The sequence below is a fragment of the Trichoplusia ni genome, chromosome 20 (genome assembly GCF_003590095.1).
Source record: "Trichoplusia ni isolate ovarian cell line Hi5 chromosome 20, tn1, whole genome shotgun sequence".
In the NCBI taxonomy this organism is placed as follows: domain Eukaryota; kingdom Metazoa; phylum Arthropoda; class Insecta; order Lepidoptera; family Noctuidae; genus Trichoplusia; species Trichoplusia ni.
Genome location: NC_039497.1, coordinates 3,226,023 through 3,247,879, shown reverse-complemented (window position 1 = coordinate 3,247,879; position 21,857 = coordinate 3,226,023). Strand labels below are relative to the sequence as shown.

Sequence of the window (21,857 nt, the reverse complement as noted above, 5' to 3'; positions counted from 1 at the left end):
GGAGCGGGCGGGCTCGAGGGGTCATGAAGTATTCTATAAAATATGAACATACAGGATCGAGGAATATTGAAAAAGATTAATGATGATATCCTAAAATACTGCAAGATCAAATCAAAAACACCAATCGAAGCTCAACCTTAGGTATACAATAAAATACAATCGTCAATAAAAAACAACTGGCAGCAGTAACTATTTCATAACTAGCCGCAACAATATGAGCCCAATTACGTATGACAACGAATTACAATAACGACGGCAACATCAGTAAACTACGATGACATTATACAAGTTTAAAAATTCGTCCTGACCTATTGTGAAGTACAATGGACTGCGGTCGAATTCATCACATAGGAAAGGTTTGATGTCGATGGCTGTCTCGGTACTATCAACATATTTACTTATCCACATCAATCACGATATTTTAACTCTATCATACAATGAAATATTTCCGTGTTTCGGAAGGCACGTTAAATTGTGGGTCCCGGCTGTTATTCCTACATCTTTGACAGTCGTTACAGATAGTCAGAAGCTGAATAAAGTCTGACAGCCAGTCTAACCAAGGGGTATCGTGTTGCCCAGGTAACTGGGTTGAGGAGGTCAGATAGGCAGTCGCTCCTTGTAAAACACTGGTACTTAGCTGAAACCGGTTGGACTGGTAGCCGACCCCAACATAGTTGGGAAAAGGCTAGGCCAATGATGATGACAATGAAATATTTTTAATTGCACACTTAAAATCATTAAATACTTTTTTTGCCAGCCTATTTTGTCTCCACTGACGATAATCTAATGAATACGTCCATATTATTCAATACAGATCAATTCCTTGCCTTGTCCGGTCAACTCATGAGTAATCTGGGGGCCTACCAACAGGTCACGTCAATCGCAAGGACGGCGCCGCCGTGTGCGTCCTAGGAAGTGGTAGCGGGATGATCTAATCACTAACCCCGTGGGCTTGTACCCAAGATAGTGGAATGATTTGGAGGAGGCCGTTACTTAGCAGTGGAACAAAGATATTAAATACAAGAGGTGTGTGTTTACTCTCTATACAGACGCGATAGTTCCTACTAGAGTACTTTAAAAAGGACACTCAACAACAGTAAGAAGCTCTGAAGAGAGATCCCACTATATGCCGTGTATTGCGATGTGCGTTTGTCACTATTTTTTAATTCGGGATTGCTCACGCTCGCTCTGCGAAACTCTAGCAAGTGTTAGTCCTTTTAGACTTCGTTTTGCGGGCGTAAAGAGGGTACCCCTCACTTTTTCGTATGAAGAGACTCGCAGGATAATGCGTCCTTTTCTTTGTACCAATACTACAATATCACTCTTAGACTTGATGGTAGACCCCAACGTATGACGTTACGACGCGCATGTCAACGATATCAGTTATTCAGTGCAACGAACTCGTTTGCAATTCCACTCGAGAAGCGATACACTCTGAGGTGATGGGTGACAACTGAGGAGTTATTGTTTCCGGTATTTATTACTTGATTACTCTATTTATGCATCAGCGCTTGAGAGGTAAGTTAGCTATACTAATATATAAAGCTGAAGAGTTTGTTTGTTTGAACGCGCTAATCTCAGGAACTACTGGTTCAAATTCAAAATAGACCATTCATCGAGGAAGGTTTAAGGCTATAAATCATCACGCTGCGACTAATAGGAACGAAGATACAATGGAAAATATAGAAAAAACAGGGCAGGTATAAATCATAACTTATATCTTCTAACCACGCGGACGAAGTTGCTGGCAAGAGCTAGTGTAAGTATAGAGGGAAAAACACAATGAAGTAAACAAAAGCGCAATGACATACAGACATTACCGTTTTATATCACAACTAGCTGTTGCAGGTTTCAATTCGAAAATGATCCCATGGGAACATGCAAACGGGATAAAAACCTATCTAATGTGTTAATCCAGGTTATAAATATATAAACTATAGGTGTACCAAGTTTTGTCGAAATCCTTTCAATGGTTTTTGCGTGAAAGAGGAACAGACATCTATACATAAAAAAAAATGCGTTTATAATATCAGTAGGATACCATATAAGGTATGAAAATAAATTCTCTAATGGTAAACATAAACAACTACTTTCGTCTTGACAACATAACAATAAGGAAACATAATTATTGAATGATGCGATCGAATTGTCACACGACTGTTCGATAAAGACAGTTAATGATTTCACAATGAATGAAAAACTCTCTATAAGCTATTAACACGACTTGAGTGTCAATAAATGACATTCAATGAATGGTTTATTAATCGGCGTGTTAACACATTAAGTGTCTATACTAGAAATAATCAAGTGTACTAGGGAAAATGTGAGCCAAGTCGGTTATATATTTTTTGGTTGTTGACAACTTTAACGACAATATATTAGATATATTAATAGGTGCCAAGTTATGTTTTCATAATATGAAATTAAATTACGGAAATTGGCAATTTTTAAACCCTTTTGAATCGGAATATGACGTGATCTTAATTAACCAAACTTGATTTGTGTCCATATATGCGTATTATTTAAATCCATAACACACATCTTGACTGACCATTTATATTGAACTTGGCTTGACTAGCTATCGTGTATCCCACATCCAATGTTATTAATTAAAATCGTGCTCAACTATTACATTTCAACAATAATATTGAATAAATATCACCGGTAACAAGACAAGACAATGACTAATAACATTTCGCAAAGCCGTATCTACAGAATTAGGGAAATTACAATAAAAAGCGCAATAGCAATTTTTAAAACCATAGTTCACAACAACAGAGTAAGTAGTCTATAATTAACACAAGGAACGCATTAATCACTTTGAAATCATCTCACTTATACGCTTAGAGAAATGAATATAATTAATTTGTAACAAAGATATCGCAAAGCAGCACCCTACTCAGTACACAGCAAAATGATACTCTCGCATTGCAGACACAAGGTCGACATTTATAAAAACAACTTACGCGTGCAGAAAACAAAAGCAAATACATAATTATTAAAGTCCTTGTCTTGTTTATAAACCGGCAGATTAATGGTGCATTTAGACGGAGCGAGAAATATCGTACGAGTTGCGATACACTGCGTGGTCACTAAGCACTGGTGTTCAATAGTGTTGTATCATCGCCAGCAATGTATTACAACTTGCACGATATATGTCGCACCATACTAATACATTGATTATTTTAAAAACCTTTGAAGTCGTTCTCAAGTTGTTGGCAGGTGATGGTTTGCTAGGGGCGGTTGGTACACGACCGCTCCTGACGGCGGTCCCTTGACAAATGTCGGAGGGTAGCGTCGACGTGCAAACCGGGAAGTGAACCTTCACGATTTTAAATACGTCTGTACTGCTCGCACTTTCGCAATTACCGAAACGTGATTTCTTTGAAAGTTATCGGGTTTTTTGGAGGCATGTTCCTGAGCAAATATAAGTACGTTTGGGTGGTTAAATAAAACTGATGTTTGGTGAAAACACGTGGAGAAAAACGTGCTTTAATTTCCCTAATTGTTTGGAAAGCCGTGGGGTATAGATGAAACCCTTTATCACTATGCAATATTTAAGAATTGTGAATTTGATTATCTCAGGCAATCGTCAAAAAAATGAGACAAACATTTTTTTTCCAGTAAGCCTGATCTTTGTGCATTTCGATTGAATATTTCTGAAACCCTCAACGGTTTCATGCATTAGAAAGGAAAGCATTAAAAACTACTCTATACGATGTCCTCGATGCACATTCACAGCGGGGAAGCGCGGCTGACTCGAACACTTGCGGCTTAATTTATGCAGAGATACTCTCATGACCCTTATAGGGTGAACTCGGTATAAGTGAAGTGTCGACGAGACGCTTTAACAAGAAACTTCCTTTTGAAGTCATACGGCACTACGGCTTCACGAACGAAACAACAAAAACATACATGTTACTGTAACAGTATAGTCCTACTAATAATATAAACGTCACAGTTTGTATGTGTGAATGTCGGATGCAAAAACCACTGAACGGATTCAGAAGAAACTTGGTACACAGATAGTTTATAACCAGAATTAACACATAGGACAGTTTCTTCTTTGGATTTTATGTTCCCGTGGGATTTGTTACTAAATAAGCACACAAAATTGCATAAGAATCGGTGTAGCCGTTTTGGGGAGTTCAATTACGTACACCGTGACACGAGGATTTTATATATATTAGATCATAATCACTACATAAACATAAGCCAGAAAATGTCCAAGCAAACAAAGACACCTATCATTCATAACATAGAAAATACGCGATGGTCGATGGGTCAAATATAACACGCGTCACGTTTCATCCGAACATCGATTAGTCGTCGCTCTATCATCAAACAAAAAAATCATCACAAAATGACGTTAGAGAAACTGAATCGCTATATTAATACGATTATGCAAAACTACCTGTTCATAAATTAACCACATAATATACGCCGACCGTTACACTAGGCTAAATAAGCCAGATACTACAGTCATTCCATAATGAACCTTGTGAGCATTCGCATAAAGTGATTTTTGCCTAAGACTTGAGACAAAAGGTGCAATACGCTATTTGCGTTAAAATCTTTTAATTAGAGTGCTCCGAATCAAATTTACATGTACACATATGATTGCGGAGTTTAAAAGAAAGTTCGGCAAGTTAACAAGCGAACGCGTGCGAGAAGTTCAATTAGCATCGGGTAAATTTAGGGTTGCCCTTTCCAAACTTTGGCAGACCAGGACAAGAAGAAAACCTGGATATGCCTACAGTATTTTGTTAAGCATTCGAGTGGGTTAGACTTTTGATAGCTCGGTACAGTGCTTGTGGCGCGACCGCCTTAAGACAAAATGTTTTTTTTTTATACCCAGATTAAGAATGACGTTAAAAAAACCCTCCTATGATTTCCTTTTTCATCACATTATACAGACAGTCGAATGTCACGCCCCATTTCCCAAATTTTGATTGGTTCATCAGGCGTTGGGCCTATAATATAATGATTACTGTAAACTATACTTATATAACTATAATACAATAAAATATATTAGTAAAAAAACCATCAGCTAAACAACTCAAGCGAAATAATTTTGAACGATAATAAGAAAACGCACAGCCGGCTTTCCACACTTAATGTCATTAATTCAATTGTCACCGTTTCTAACTATGTTCATAGCAATAAAATTATTAATGATCAACCGCAGATCAGTGTTAGTATTAAAACAATTAAAGTAGGTTATATTATATTGCAACCATTAGGTCCAATTTCCTTTGTGTTGTATTCGATGATGACATTGAAAGCAACTTTATGCTATTTGCCTTTAAGGTCGAATTTCGATTGTCGGACTTATCAGAGCAATGAATTATATCATCAGTCGGACAAACGATCGCAAATTACTTGGCTTTGAGGAATTCATGCTACCGGGCGTGACACGTAATGACGCAGGTCTAATAGTGTTATCAACAGACGTGTTAATAGCCCAACACTTATATAAAAAGACTAGGCAGTGCCTACGATTCTGCCGGCGATGATGGTGACACCTGAGATCCACAAGGTCATTTTCAATTTTTGTTTAATAAATAAGCAATGAAACCTTGTTTCGCGGGAGTTCACAAATATTCAAGTCACATTGCAAGAAGACACCATAACTTAGAAAAGGCAATCGTAGATCAGACAAATGGTTAGCCTACTCGGAAATCGAATCCGCGACACGTTGCGTACAGTGGGTTTGGCATGATAACCTTTACCACTCGGCTATCCTTTTAAAGATGCACCAATATCAGTTAGGTTTAGATGGTAAACTGTGACAGATATGCACGCTGACTATTTTTCGGATGTTTAACGAATTTCAACCTTATCGCTTCTATTATTTTTTTATGGCTTGAGGTGGTATTACAAAACCCGTCACTATGAAAACTTCATAGGATCTTTGGTAGAACAAATTTAATTCAGCACTCATCCGTCTTACGCGCAATTACCACAGAACAATCAATTAGGGACGTGCCAAAATGACTAATTGGCAGTGCGACAATGTACGATCAGCAACAAAAGTTTTCAATACATCCATTTTACAAAAAAAAAAACTACGTTTTCAAATGAAATAAGTTGCTAATGTGCTATTAGGTAAAGAAATAATCTTGACAGTAGACGACCAAAATATCAGGATTACCTAAGAAAATATTGGTACTTTGTAAATCTCATTGTGTAGCTGACTGTAAGTGCTCAGTGCTTTTGAGCGCGATATCTAGGAAAAAGGTAATATATGAAAAAAATCTTTCAATGTCAGTTAGTCCATTTAATGTGACAGGCTACAGGAGACATATCATCACAATATGCTTTCGCTCTGCTGCTATTAAATATCCGAGCATTTTAAAATATCAATTTTTCATTTATTTATTTATTCCTATACGTATTTCTTCATAATCACGCTGACGAAGTCCCTCGCTAGCCAGTGAAGAAACAGCAAAGAAACCGTCTACTTACGTCTATATACCGGTAACAAAAACAACTGTTGCCATGGCGATGATATTTTTGCCAAGCCCGCGTCCAAATGAGGAACAACCCTTACTATAATGCGAGGTATGATCAGATCACAAACAAAAATAATCACTCCATCAATCACACAGTTCACTCCACGATCTTGTTGATAGACTGAGATTGTTGAGATAAAAATAATTAGTACGAGTACTTGCTACCTCCCACGGCTTCGGACACAAATACGTATGAGTCGAAACAGTCGGTCGGACAAACGATTTTAGGAATTAATTGTATCTTGATGATTGTTAATTATTGTGAAACTGATATGATTAATGTGATGATTAATCAAAAGGAATGATGATTAGTTATGAAGTATAAATATCTATTTACTGTCTTAGTTATATTATTAAAAATATTGAATAGCAAATGCTGATCAAGATAAACTACTTAAAGTTTAGGAACTTTGACAACGACGAGGGCTTTTGACAACAACATACTAAAACGAATGCACAATTGTGACGTCACGCATAAGTTCCATTTGCTATAAAAAAATGCAAACGTTAATATCCATTATTACGCATTAAAGCACAAAAAAAATGTTATACCCATGTGCAACTATTGAGAGATTTTCTTGTAATTTGTACAACACTAAGCAAGGGCCCTAGCAAGGAAGGCAAGTAAAGACAAACATTTTCGTAACGTAAACTCCACAATTAACTTAATTAGTATCAGCATCTCGCCATCCACCGCTAAACGTAGAAGCACCAAGCGTCCCTACTATAGCCAATGGTATGACGTCACTCAAGAAGGCAACCTTTCTTTGTACAAATAATGACGCATCGAAATAAATACTTTTTCTATAGCGATAACAGTCCAGCCCCGAAAGACAAGTGTCTAGTACTGTCTACTATCATACCCTCATCGCTAAATTGGTATTTTATTGCAACTTTTTTATGGGACTGGACTGGGCATAGGCCTCTTTCGTGGCAGTTGGCTTTCTTAATTTGACCAATCCATTTTTTTTTCTATGTATATAAAACAACTCTCACTGTAAGGAATTAGATACTCGTGTCGCGGGGGTGTTCATATGCATACAAATCACGAGCATTAAGACACCGAGACTCAGAATACTCATGGAACACAAAATTCTTGTCCTACACGGGGATCCAACGCTCAACACGACGCGCAGTGGAATTGGCGTGGTGACCTGAACCACACAGCTATATCTTAGTACAAACAACAACACAAGCAAACTGGTACTATAAAAAAAACACTGTAAACATATCCCTCGCTATCCGGAAAGTGGTCTGAGTCAGCATCTTTACGGCCCACGGGTTCTGCAGCTGACTATTTAAGGAGGATGGTTCGCGTCAGCGGAAAACGATCGAGCAGGAGTCACGGATGTGTGCGCGAATATCAGGATTGAGATGCAAAAAGAGGGGTGCCGATAAATCTGACGTGTCTGTCCGTTTTTGGCATTATATCTCGAGAAAGGATAAAGCGATTTCAATTAAGTCTGTTTTGCATTAAAAGTTAGAATGCGGTTAAAGTTTTCGCTTTCAGGCGTTTATAATTTTTTTAATACAAACAAATAAATAAATCTATTGCAATACATGCAATTACGTCAAAGGATGACACTCGGTCAATTTTAAGGTCTGGCATGGGAGCATATCTAACATGAAGAAGCCATGTTGAGATTTTTTTATTGTAAATGAGATGGAGCTATCAACCTGTATGATTATTTTGCCAATCCGTAGTGAGCACGCGTGGGCAAAACCGCAGCTAAAGCGTGGTAATCAATGCTCAATCATTCTCTATACGGAGAGAGGACTTTGTATATCAATGAGACAATTATTGGCCTATCACAAAGATACATTGAGGTTCAGTTATTTAAGGACCAAAATTCCCACCAACTATATCACTTTATTACACACGCATATTCAACTAGGCAAGCCCCAAAAAATGCCCGAATTGACTTTTACGTAATTGCTTTAGAACGTAACTATTATTAAATAGTGGTTTACTCACTTTTATTAACCGGGATGGCCCGTCTACTTTCCGAAGCAACCGAGTTTGAGGGGAGGGGGGGTTACGAAAGCTATTTTAGAACTTTTAAAACAATTTTACACTCTAAAGTAAAAGGTCATCACAAAAGCAAAGAGGTCTTAATTCGGTGAACTTATTTTCGTCGCATTGCATGATAAGTCACACAACGCGACACCTGTTGGTGAGTAATACTTGTAATTTGATGACGTCACGTCTAATCATATAAATGGAACTAATGTTTTAAGGTAGACACCAAACTGACAATGACATATAAGTTATTGGTTTATTGCTCTGTGAAATTGTCTACACGAATAGCCGAGTGGTTCACTACGCCACTGAGCGCGACGTGTCGCGGGTTCGATCCCAGTGTATGCGTTTGTGTGATCCACGAATGCTTGACCTGAGTGTGGGTGTCTTTGTGAATATGACTTCAATAGTGGCAGAAGTTTAAAAAAAATTGGAAACGTCACCTATCAGAGTTTTGTTTGTAAATTATTTGTAAAAGTTCCAATATGAACACGAAGTATCTAAATCTTAATTAGTTTAAGTTCAGTAAACTCTCATCAAAGTTACTATTTATATCAGAGAACGACTAATTTGTTACAAACAAAACATTTTAAGAGGTCAAGGCCTGCGAGCAAAGACAGCGCAAAAGCCAGAGAAATACCAACTCAAAACAAAAATATGACACGGCTGGCAACACCCGATGTTATAACATTCAAATAGAAAGTGACTCGTCGCTTTTTACCCGACTGCGCAGCGAAATGGTGGATAATGTTTTTCAGGTGATTATTCACACGTTTTACTTTTCAGCGAGCGATCGGGTTGGCGTGGAAGCACACGATACGTGCTGTGCGCGGTGAAGACGCGATCGAAGTTGTAAATAATATTGTTTATTAGTTTGAATTAATTTAACGAGTAAAATGAAATAAAGCCATTACCGTCCCGACTGTTAACATTCTGTTTCAAACCGTGATACCACAAGTCCGCCAAACCGCGCTTCAGGACTCGCTTATATTCATTATATTTTTTTTACCTATCCCACTGCCTCCCACACCTGGCCAAAGGGCTCCCTCAAATCCTTTCACGACTCTCTATCATAGGCCACATGGAATCAGCCTACGTGGTAAGCATTAATCGATTAATTTCTTCATGTAATAAAAACGAGAAAAAAAAAGACGCACGCAATTTTTTTAGTAGTTGGATCGACGCCTCACGGTTCAGAAGTACAAAGAATCATAAAAGGTTTTGAGAAAGTCCTTTGACCAACAGTAAAACAAGACAGGTTAAACAATAAAAACTGTTATGAGTTATGACTAATACTGATTCAGTTAAGTGTGCCCTGTAGGTACGTTCTCATTAAATCATGAATGACGAATACACTACAGAATACTACAAACACAATCTCTTCACCTATTAGTAAAGGCTAGGTGTTGCCCGCGACTTCGTCCGCGTGGTTAGAAGATATGAGTTAAGAATTTTTGAACAGAAGCCCTCGAAGATGAATAATTTTCCCTGTTTTTTCCCTGTTTGTTTCTTCGCTCCTATTAGTCACAGCGTGATGGTATATAGCCTAAAACCTCAATGAATGGTCTATTTAACATAAAAATATTTTTTCAATTTGAAAAAGTAATTCCAGAAATTAGCGCGTTCAAACAAACAAACAAACTCTTCAGCTTTATATATAGAAGTATAGATAAGAAAATCACTTTCAAGTACTCTTTCTAGTAAGTTCATTAATAAACATTTACACATAATCATAATTAAGACTAATTGCTTCAAATTACTGAATCAATAGCGTTTCGTAGTTTTACCGGAGAACGTTGTGTTTCTATCAAAAAAAAATTGGGAACTTCTGGTTTAAAATCATTACAAACGAATAACGTATAAAATAGTAGCCAATTTTTTTCTGAACATTTTAAGATTTGAAAAAAAATACGATCGAAAATACGATAGAAATCGATAACGACCTTTTGGAATATTATGGTACCAACAATAACATTGTGGTACAAGAGTATTTTAGTTATAAGAGGAATAAACTGCATCTTAATGTTACTGACTGATTGCATAGCTTCCTATCGTTAAAAGTTCATAAATATTTGTTTAGTAGTTTAGTTTAATATTTCTATGTCCACGATTCATCTATTCGGAGGACAGTTTTAAAAGAAATTACTTTTATTTTTATTTTTCTACCAAATTAATGCGACTATTTTCGCTTTTCTGATTGCTATTTAGTGACGCTTTATAATTCGCTCATTTTAATTGTAATAACTTTCTATTAAAGTTTCTAATTAACGCAAATTAAAGCGATTAGATGATGACTCAAGGTTTTCATAACGTAAAAAGGAAGCCTTATTATGTACTTTAATTAAGACTATTTTTGTTAGGAAGAGATAAAGTTATTTATGTGCCTAGCTAAATGTATTTTGCGTGGACTATTAAAATAAATAAACAATGCATTTTTCATATGGAGCTAGCCTGCCAAACACGCCCATCATTGCAACTCCTGTAAGCCAGGGTCTACAATGAAACCAACGAAAACCTCCGAAACACTTAAGCTAACTGTGTCAAAGGGGAAACAGTTAACTACCTTGGAACCCGCAGCGAAAGTGAACAGAAACTATTACGGACATCAGGAACCGGAATTGGAACGATAAGTTACCAAACAAGATAAAATTTTAAAGTCACGTGACGATAAAAACTTTAGCCTCTACAGCTCCTAAAATGGCTAGACCAATTTTTAACGAAAACTCTTTATAAGTGGAGGGTTAATAATGCCGGCAAGTATACATCTAGCCCCGGGGAAAAATATTTTCATTTTACGTAAGGAACTTCTTCAGCGACTGTCAGATGTCTGATGTATAAATGAAGTAAGTATACATACATAATTTTCCGAACGTGCATCCGAATAACAACAAACCGGCCATTGAACTAGACCAGAGCGACAATTTTCACATCAACGACTTTTTTACACACAATTTAATAACATAAACATTAAAAGAACGTTCCCCTGAATTCATTGAACCGGTCCCGAAAATATTTGGCAAATGTCTAACTCTCGAAACGCATCAAATAGCGCAAGAACGATCACAAGTCATCGTGCTAAATACGATGTGATTACAAACAAGAATCTCTATCGCTACATAGTATATAACAAAGTCACTTTCTCTGTCCCTATATCTATGTATGTACATATACTTAAATCTTTAAAACTACGCAAGGGATTTTGATGAGGTTTTTTTAAATAGATAAAGTGATTCTAGAGGTAGATTTATGCGTAAATAATAAACATTAAATAGTTGAGAAATGCCGTTATTTTTGAGGTCTTTATAAATAGATTTTTTCCGCTTACATTGCAAACGCAGGCTTAACCATATTGTGTACTATAAACTACCGGTAATATATTTTCTCAACAACGCTTATTTCGAAGTCACTGCACCCGTGCAAAGCCGGGGCGGGACGCTAGTATTCTTTAAAATATTAGACACAATATATTATTGTGGAGGCTAAATATAAATATTTATGTTTCGCCATCTTAAAATAGAGTTCGCGGAGATTGTGAGTGCTGGTATGATTCACACTATTTTCGCGTCGGCAATCATTCTGACCCACGTGTTTCGTTTAATCATTTGAGGAGGACTGACGCGGATATTGCAAACGGAAAGCGGCTTCTAAGTGTGTACGATTATTACTCTCTGAATATTTTACAGCAGTTATTGATAAATATATGCTGTTACATACACTTTTGGAGTTGGAAAAAGTTTGATTTAATTCAAAACATTATATTATTGAAGCATATATTGGTAACATTGAAATAATTACTGCTTGAACGTAGTATGAGTTTGGGACAAACAAATGAACTTTTCAATTACTCCACTAACGAAAACTGAACGAAAACGCGGGCTAAGGAAAATAAGGTAATTCATAAGACGTATGAGGACTTGTGCACACTACAACAAATCTTAAAATAAAGTATAGTTACAATAGCAACGACTAGTTATTCGCAATGAAATTGGGACCTTGCGCGGTGAATTATTATTTCCGCAATCAGGTGATCCAAATCCCTAGCAGTCGTATGCAAAAGCTATATGAAATCATAACCGTGGTCTTGGCAAACGCCCAACAAATCATTTCCTACTACTTTAGAATATTATAGCCGCAAATATTCGGAGGTTCGTACGCTTAGACGGTAGCTCGCGTTTTTTAAGTCTAAACTTGCTGGTAATCGAAAAGCCTTTGCAAACATAACAATAACATCCAGACATGTAGCATGATAGAATAGATCGCCATGAGGAAATCAAATCCACAACACGTCGTTCGTTCAAAGTGGTATTTCGTTTAGTGACCTATAAGACTCGGCTATCCCTTTCGAACGTTGAGGTTTGTTCAAAGACAAGACTTCTACAATGTCGAGTCAAAATCCTCATAGACCCTAGATTTTTAACTAGAAGTATACTGCTATACGGGAATCGCCACCTTTCAGATCAAAGTACTCTACGCGTTATTCAAAAATTATCTGATTAACCAACTCATAATACAATCTCATAGCTAACCTACTTTCCTATAAATAATGTGTTGGTAATTTCGCAACAAGGAAAACCTCCAAAAAAAGTAGATTTCGAACACGTTTTTTCGATGTGACGCCGCGTGGATCACCGGGCACGTTTAGGAAAGGAGTCCATATCGCGAAAAACGTGCTATTGAAACCATCATGACGTATTATCAAATTTAGTAAAATTACGATTTAAAACTTAATTTTATAAACTCTGAAAATCGACAAAGAAAATTAAATATGGTACAATCTAAAATCGATAGAACGGAATTTTTTGCACGCAAGATGAGCACTTTCTTATTTCCGAATCAATGTGAATTTATAGACATCCTCAGAAAGCGAACAATCATGTAAAACTTTACGATGCCATACACAAACACACAGCTACACATAGTGGTCAAACTTACACCACCCCGAGTTAAATACGGGCACTTAGTGAATCGGATGTGTTAATCGACTTCCGTTGCTGGCCGCACTTCTTGAGCGGCGCGCGCCCGCTTATCTTCAGCGTTCGTATTTTCTTCCTTATGTAACGAGTCTCGTGTTATGAGGGTACGTATATACACTACATACATGCAATTACACGTTACGAAACTTCCTCTATCGATGTTCGACAGGCTGATATTAACACCTATCTGTTGGATACGTTCTATAGATTTTCCGCAACAATGCCGGCTTGGCTCCACTTTTATTTATTAACTGGTTATGCCAGCGACTTAGTTATAGAGAAAAGTGATTTGGAGCAGTATTTTTTAAGATGTATCTTTTGAACAAAATTTCTACGTGACTCCCTAAATTAGTATAGATTTCCCCACGTTTTTATTCACTTTTCTTGTTTAGTTTATGAAAATATTGACATGAAAGGAACACAGTGATAAGTTACCCCAATGTATCAGAGATAACTGCAGTTGACTCAGATTAGCCGTTGCTGAGTTCAAGCCCACAAACACACAGACAAAAATTGTAATAAAAAATATTAACAGCTTCTGTATCGTCCTTATAAAAAGCATTATGCATGCGTTTAAAAAACAGATTTCGCTTTTCTACGATTTTACTACATGTATAGATTAGATTACGTTCACGGAAAGCGTCTGTTTGGCGGCTTATCTTCAAAGCGATTAGGTCGGTTTTGATAACAAATTACTGGACGGCAGCTGACTATGTAAGTATGTATTAGAGGTACTTAGAAAGCGATGGGTGGGCGAATCAGGGTGTTGTAGTATTTCTACTATGGCTTTCGAAAAGATGAATTAGACATAAAGCTATTTACCACAAAAAGACCCTGTAGTTTCGGTAAAAAGAGACTATAGAAAACAAATTTGCAAAAAAAACATGTGTATTTAAAAATATGTAAAATCCCACGCTTTTATTTGTCCACTAGCTGTTGCCCGCGACTTCGTCCGCGTGGTTAGAAGATATAAGTTATGCTTTATACCTGCCCTGTTTTTCCACATTTTCCATTGTGCCTTCGCGACTTTTTTGTAGATCTTTTTATGTTGCACATTATTGTAGAAAATTATTTTGATGTAGCTCTTGGGGTTAAGTCAGCGTTTGCAATGAAAGTATAAAATAAAATTATTAGAAAAACAGTGGTAATTGTGAGCGAACCTTAAGAGGTAAAGATACACCCTCGCGGACTTTTTAGTAGATCTCTTTATGGTGTACAATATTGTAGCACATTATTTTGAAGTATCGCGGTTAAGCAAGCGTTAAGCGTTTGCAATGAAAGCGTAAAAAAAATAGTAAATACATTTGAAATCGCTAAAATTTACTATGTTCCTGTACGAAAATATGCATAGATTATATTTAAAAACCTTCTTCATTAATCACTTTATCTATTAAAAAAACGCATCAAAATCCGTGGAGTAGTTTCAAAGATTTAAGTAGTCAAGGGGAAATAGCGGTTCTGTTTTATAATATGCAGTGATATACAAAACTCCCGTGTGACGATGTTAGTTACCGTACTAATCCGAAACGGCTTAACCGATTTTTACCAAATTTTACATGCGTGGCGGTGGTGAAACAGGCCCTAAAAATAATAATAAAAATATGCATAATATATACCAAAAATGTTACAAAAATCTCGAAAAGAAGAAGAAGGATAAATGGAGGCGCCGGGTATCGATCCCGGTACCTCTCGCATGCTAAGCGAGCGCTCTACCATCTGAGCTACGCCCCCGGTGATATAAGTTTTCAAATTATCCTTCTCGTCGAGTCAGTCAGTTAACGTTTGAGCGTGTATTTAAAAATATATTGTTGTGTGAAAGTTGTGGAATATTTATTATTTATTTATTTAACTAGCTTTTCGCACACGTCGATGTCGGTTATATGGCGTTTCCAAGAGAACTCTTCAAAAGTCCGGGATAAAAACTATCCTATGTTCTTTCTCAAGGTCAACTCTATGTCTGTACCAAATTTCATTAAAATCGGTTCAGTGGTTTGGACGTGAAAGCGTAACAGACAGACAGACAGAGTCACTTTCACATTTATTATTTTATTAGTAGGGATTAAAATTTTATCAAAATTATTCCTGCCGTTTTTTTATTGTAAGTTGCATTATCATCGGGTTTGAAGCTCATGCTAGCCTGCTAGCTCATCGGGAAGTGCCTCAAAATTGACAACGGTCACTCATCAAACAATCAATAACTGACTCAATTGAGTCAGTAATGAAAACTGTCTGTACAGCGAATAATGTATGAATGACTCTAATACCTCAAACGAGTCCAGATCATTTTCTTAACATGTAAGCCAACCCCGCGTATCCCTTCACCGCAAGGCTCGTGAAACGCGATCAAGGTTCGCAAAACAAAACACCTCCGACATGGCTAAATGAGCTTTCGGAGACGTGATCCTGTTGATATTCTCATGATTAAACATATAGAGACTGTTTTTTTTTTGGGATTTCATGGCTAAAGGGTAAAAATAGAACCGTATTACAAAGCCTGGTTCTAATCGTTATAGCCAGATAGGTTACTGATGGTGTATTTTTGTTGCTGATATATCAACAAATTAAAAATAAAGATCAAGGTTAACCAACGGTTGTTGTGGTCACACGTTTGTTTGGTGACAAATAAATTTTGTGGGTAGCCTACAAATTGCCACAACTGATTGTTTACCGAAGCCGTTAGAAAGAACTTATGTGAGTGTTTCTCACTATGGAACTTTAGAGCTTAAATAAATAAAAAAACATCAAAAACGGACAATTCGTTTACGATGTCTGAGCACTGCGCTGAGGAAGCACTGAGGAAGTATGATAACAAACATTTTTGAAATGTCACTGAAATGATGAACGACCGGTTAACTGAAAAATAACAAAAATCAAAATCTATTCAGAGGAAAAGATATTATACCTAAGCAAAAGGAAGTACACCAAAGACCAAGAACTAGAAGTAACAACGTCACCAAAACACAAAATATACTTTTTCATACAAAATTCCAAATCAATACATGACCTTAATACAAATAAAAAACCATGTCCAGCCCATCATTAATCTGAGAGACAACATTAAGAAGTACAGTCATCAGTCTCATTACACAACGGGAACGGGCGAGTAATGATTAATCCCAGTTAGGGCTACCGCGCCAAAGGGGTCACGAGACGAGCCAAATCATAATTGTACTGAGACTGTTACTTTAACAGCCAGTTCAAAGCTCTAATCAAGATATAGAGGTTACTAGCTGTTACTATCAAAAATGATCCCAGGGAGACATAAAATCAGGATAAAATCATGGTTATAAATTATCAGTGTACCAAGTTTCGTCCGAGTCCATTCAGTGGTTTTCGCTTGAAAGAGGAACAAACATCCATACATACAAGCTATCGCCTTTATAATATTAGTCGGATAAGATAGCTTTTGCTCAGATGACGGTTTGTAGCTTTTGTGACCCATGATAATAGAACAGACAAATATGAAGCTATCCTATCCATCAAATTGAACTGAAGTTTGAACTGGTCACGGTGAGCAAATTTGAAATCGAAGTAATTTTAGAGTCCACAGCGGACGAAGAACTTGACGAGTCATTTATATATAATAAGGTATGTGTGGCATTAAGTATCTAGTTGTTTTCGCCGCGAAAGCGTAACAAAAAGACGGGCTCGCGATACTTTCGCATTTATATCATTTGTGTGGACAATATGGATTACTTCAAGTCAAACCATCTTTCCACGGATACCGACGACGCGTGACAGTATATACACTAGTTCCAAAACCCAAGGGCAAAGAAAGAAAAGCGTGCCGCGTTCCTGATGGAATTTCAATAGACAAGATATAAAACTTTCATTGTAGATCAAACGTTTAATATTCTCTTAGCGCCGCCTGAGAAACAGGTGACTTACAAGCACATCCCACTATCCCACTAATACTGTAAACGCGTAAGTTTGTACGTACGGATGTTTATTCCTCTTTAAATCAAAAATCACTGAACGGATTTTGGACGAAAATTGGTACAAAGATCAGAATCAGGATTAACACATAGAATAGTTTTCATCCCGATTTCATGTTGCCGTAAAATGGGGAATAAAGTGGGAAAAAAAATTCGGTTAGTAGAGGGCAACAGCTAGTCTTGAACTAAAACTGTTGGAGACGTGGAAGCAGGACGCTGTCATACGCCCTGTAGAGTGTGTAGAGGCATCTCGCTCTAGCGGTCATGTTTTAGTAGACCTTCAGATGTCTCATTATAGAGGGCGTAGGACGTGGACTACATTATAAGAATTTGTGAATTCAAGTCGAGTCGTTGCGGTGATCGATGAGTTGATTACCGGAATAGTATTCAAATTAATATAGGTAGGCGAGTAGTAAATGTTAGCCGGAATATAAACCTTTTCTCATTGCTTGATACCTTTAGAGATAAAGACATTATTAAATCAACACTTATAATAGAAAAGCTAGTAGAATCATTTAGTATAGCCTAATATGTATATCTTATTTGATATGTTTTCAATATTTTCTCCGATCTTGAAAACAAACCAAATTCTCCGAGAGCACAATAGACTAATCCGAAAAAAAAGTCGTAAAAATTTTGCGTTTTATTTTTCTTTTTATGTAACGACTCCCGCAAGAGTAAGGAATTTAATACTTGCGTCGCGGGGGATTTTACAAACAAACAAATCTCAGGCACCTTTTACCAACCTAACAACCAACTTAACAGTTTATTATAAACACACAAATAGTATCATTACAATAAAGAAAAAAAATCTCTCTACTCAGTCCGAAAGCATATTCATATTGTTCATGTAACTTGTGCTGTTCGAAATCCAAACTAAGCCTTTGGCATAATGCCAATTATCGATTACACAAAATTATGACAATTTCAAGGGCTCACAAACTAGTAGCGGCAATCGACCGTACAGTACAGGCCATACAGCCGGAACATTAGAACTTATTGCATCTTTAAATTTAAGTTGGCGCAAAATTCCCGACCAAGAATCTTTGTAGAAAATAAATAAAATTTATATTTTTATTTCATTTGATATCCATATGTTAGGGCAAGATTAACAAATCAAAATGCATCCTAAATAGTAAACATGACTCTAAATATTTGACGAATTCAATGACACTCCCCCGACAAATAAATAAATACAACCTCTTGCTCGTTTTCTGATAGAGTAGCGCTTAATAAAAAACCCATATATCATAAACAAAGACAGGACTTTGTACATACTTTACGTAAGATATAAAACACGATAAAAATGTTCTGTCAGACTGGTCATTAATACACAACTGTGTATGCATGCTCCACAAAGAGCACATTCATACAGTCGCATTATTACAAGGAAGCCGTCTAGGCCCATGTGCGGATAATACTCTCAATGTGTAATAACACGCTTCGTCGCTGACATTTTATTTCCGGGAATTGAATACATTTTTTTTTCGCAACATAACTTTCATAATTACAATATACGATTATATTATTCGTTTAATTAAATAAACGCCGTCTGGGTCTCGATACAAAGGTTTTTTTTTTTCAAAGAAAGCATTAGACGATTGTACCGAAAAAAAAATAGCTAACCCCAAATAACTTACCAGTTGATTAGAATATTCCAAGGGAGGACGAAATTAGTGTTGAAAATAGTTTGATTCTCTTGAAAAAGGGGAGTGTATTAAGTATTAATAAGTAAGCCTTGGAATATGGCCGTGGACCAACATCGTCGAAGACGCTATTGAAAACTACAAAGCTTTAGCACACGGCTACTAAACCAAAGCCCCGACACTTCCCAGGCGTGAAGGATTGATTAAATAAGTATTGAATACAGAGAGTGTGTCAGCAATTTTCTTATTAAGTTGACAAACATATCCTCGAGTGAGTGTTCAATTGGGAGGAAATTTGCAATCTACTGAGACATCTGGGAGCCATTGCACGCACTGATGCGACGCTTGCGTTTGTTTCAGCTACTAGGCGTTCGTGTAAAAACATAAATAAAGCTTTTGCTGCACGTGATAAATTTCATGATTTTTTTGCTCATGTATGTAGTTCTATTCTAGGTTTAGAGACAAAATCTTAATTACTAAGGCTAGGGTGTTTGGGCATTTCATCAAGCCCACATGGAGACAATTTTTTTTTGCATTTTTGTATTAATTCAGCGCATATTTACGGAACAAACACAGGGTCGCCCGTCTCTCAGATGTTTTCGCATCACCTATCTCGTGTTAATCGATGATTACACCAAAATGTATCCCAAAAAATTAAGTACGTCGACTTCTTGCTTGTGGTCAGATACCAAACCAAAACATTAATCATAAAAATGCGAAAACGCAGCGAAAGAACTTTCGAATAAACAATATTTACAAAAATATGTATGACATGTTTAATTCGATGCTAAAACCTCTTACTTATTAAGAATATTATACTTACATAATACTAACATGCTTACAGTAACATAACAACATAATATCGCTTAAGGTAGATAGATAGATGGGTATTTTAATTTTATAATCACAGCGGTGATTCCATGGAGTTATTAATAAGATACAGTCATAAACAACTGCATAGCACTTATGTGTGGTATAATGATGGCATTTCACGTCATTAAATGAGTATAAATTGAAGGCCCTTCGTTATGACGCAACACAAATTTCAATTAATTACTCAACGATTTAGGTCTTCAAGGGACAACCGCACCGCGGGCCTGGGGTCAGGAGGATACAGGTAACTATATGCACGACCGACTGTACGGAAAACCGAGTGGTTGGGGTCACCACGCCAAACCGTTGTCGTTTGGTTCGATCCCTGAATTGGACAAGAATTTGTGTGATTGCAGCAAAGGCTTGGCTTGAGTCTGGATGTCCTTGTACATGTAACTTTAATTTTTGTGAAACCTCCCGCGGCATATGGATTCACTTAACCTAGTCCTGGGGACCACGGTAAAGAGAAAAAAAACTATCACGTCACTCGCATACTCATTACGGGAAAACGCCATAAAGTAAAAAAAGACAACCAGAAAAGAAACAATATACAATTTTTGTAATAACTATCGTCATCAAATAATGTAATGGTTTTCTTACGCGTATTTATCGGGAGTGCCCGACTAGTTTCGGGCCCAACCGAAGTCCTTAATCATGAGCTGACGCGGCGGGATCGCGAGCCGACAGTTTAACTCGCGATCCCTTCGCGACTCTAGTCTGGCTCTAAAATCTTAAATCTTTTAATAACAATAAATAAAATACCTCTATAGCTTCGCAATCTGACATTCCCTTTCAAATCTAACTCGGTTGTATTAATGACAAATATCTGAATAATAACATCAGTAACGGCCACATTTCCATCTCCGTGAACACCGGACATAAACCTGAGCGTGTTTAGCATAACTAGATATTAATGGGCATGATATATGTAAACATATCAAAGCACTATTATGTCTGTATCCCTAATATGGCGCCGAGAGGCAAGACTTGTAGTCCGGTTCAGTTAAAAGGAGAGTTGAGACGACATTTGAGGAAATATATATTCCTTTATTTTGGCGTCAATCAGTCGTTAAGAAAAAGAATACTTCTGCACTAATATTATAAAGAGGAAACATTTGTATGTATGTTTGTAATGAATAAACTCAAAAACTACTAGACTCGATGATTCTTCCACAATTAGAATGCTTAATTATCCTAGATTAAGGATATATATTATTTTGAAACAAAAAATAGGGATCCGCATGAAATCTCAGGAATTAATTGAAATTATATCTGTGTTAGATAGTGTTTTCATTGAGGAAGGCTATAGGATATATATCTGCCATCACGCTATGATTAATAGGAGCAAAACAGTATTCATAATTATATCTTAAAAATACGGGCCCAAATCGGGTGGAGTCTTAAAAAACTAATCCGATTTTGAACATTCCTTACTTATAACTTCTAACTAGGCGGACGTAGTCACGGGCAATAGCTAGTTATATAATAAAGTGTACACGCACCCGTTTTCAATTTTCTTTTGTTTTTAATAGACTCCCGCATAAAGGAAATAATCCTAGTCTAGTTTGGTTTCACAAATATCCAAGGCCTTTGCACTAATACACTTAGACTCAGACAAGCATTCGTGAATTACTTTATCGCTTGCCCAACGAGAGGATCGAACCCGCGACATCGCGCGTAGTGGGTTTGGCGTGGTTTCGTCAACCTCTCGGCTATCCGTGCGCTCATTATATACAGACATCAACACCACAGCTTCACCAGAAAATATACTAATTTGAACTGTGTTCCGTAAGTTCAAAATACGTGTAATGAGTAGACAAACAAAAAGTGCTTAATCATTAACGGACTTTTAACTAAATACAAATACAAAAATATGGTAAACAAAACACGTTCGC

The 21,857-nt window shown here is 36.8% G+C and overlaps 1 protein-coding gene and 1 non-coding gene across 2 annotated transcripts in view; both read right to left on the bottom strand.

Annotated features, from left to right (window-relative positions):
• Positions 1-21,857, bottom strand: part of LOC113503945 (F-actin-monooxygenase Mical) — a 101,283-nt gene that overhangs the window by 67,259 nt on the left and 12,167 nt on the right. The gene's annotated exons all lie outside the window — the stretch shown is intronic.
• Positions 15,167-15,239, bottom strand: Trnaa-agc. The gene has a single exon. It is a non-coding gene; the product is annotated as a tRNA-Ala (tRNA).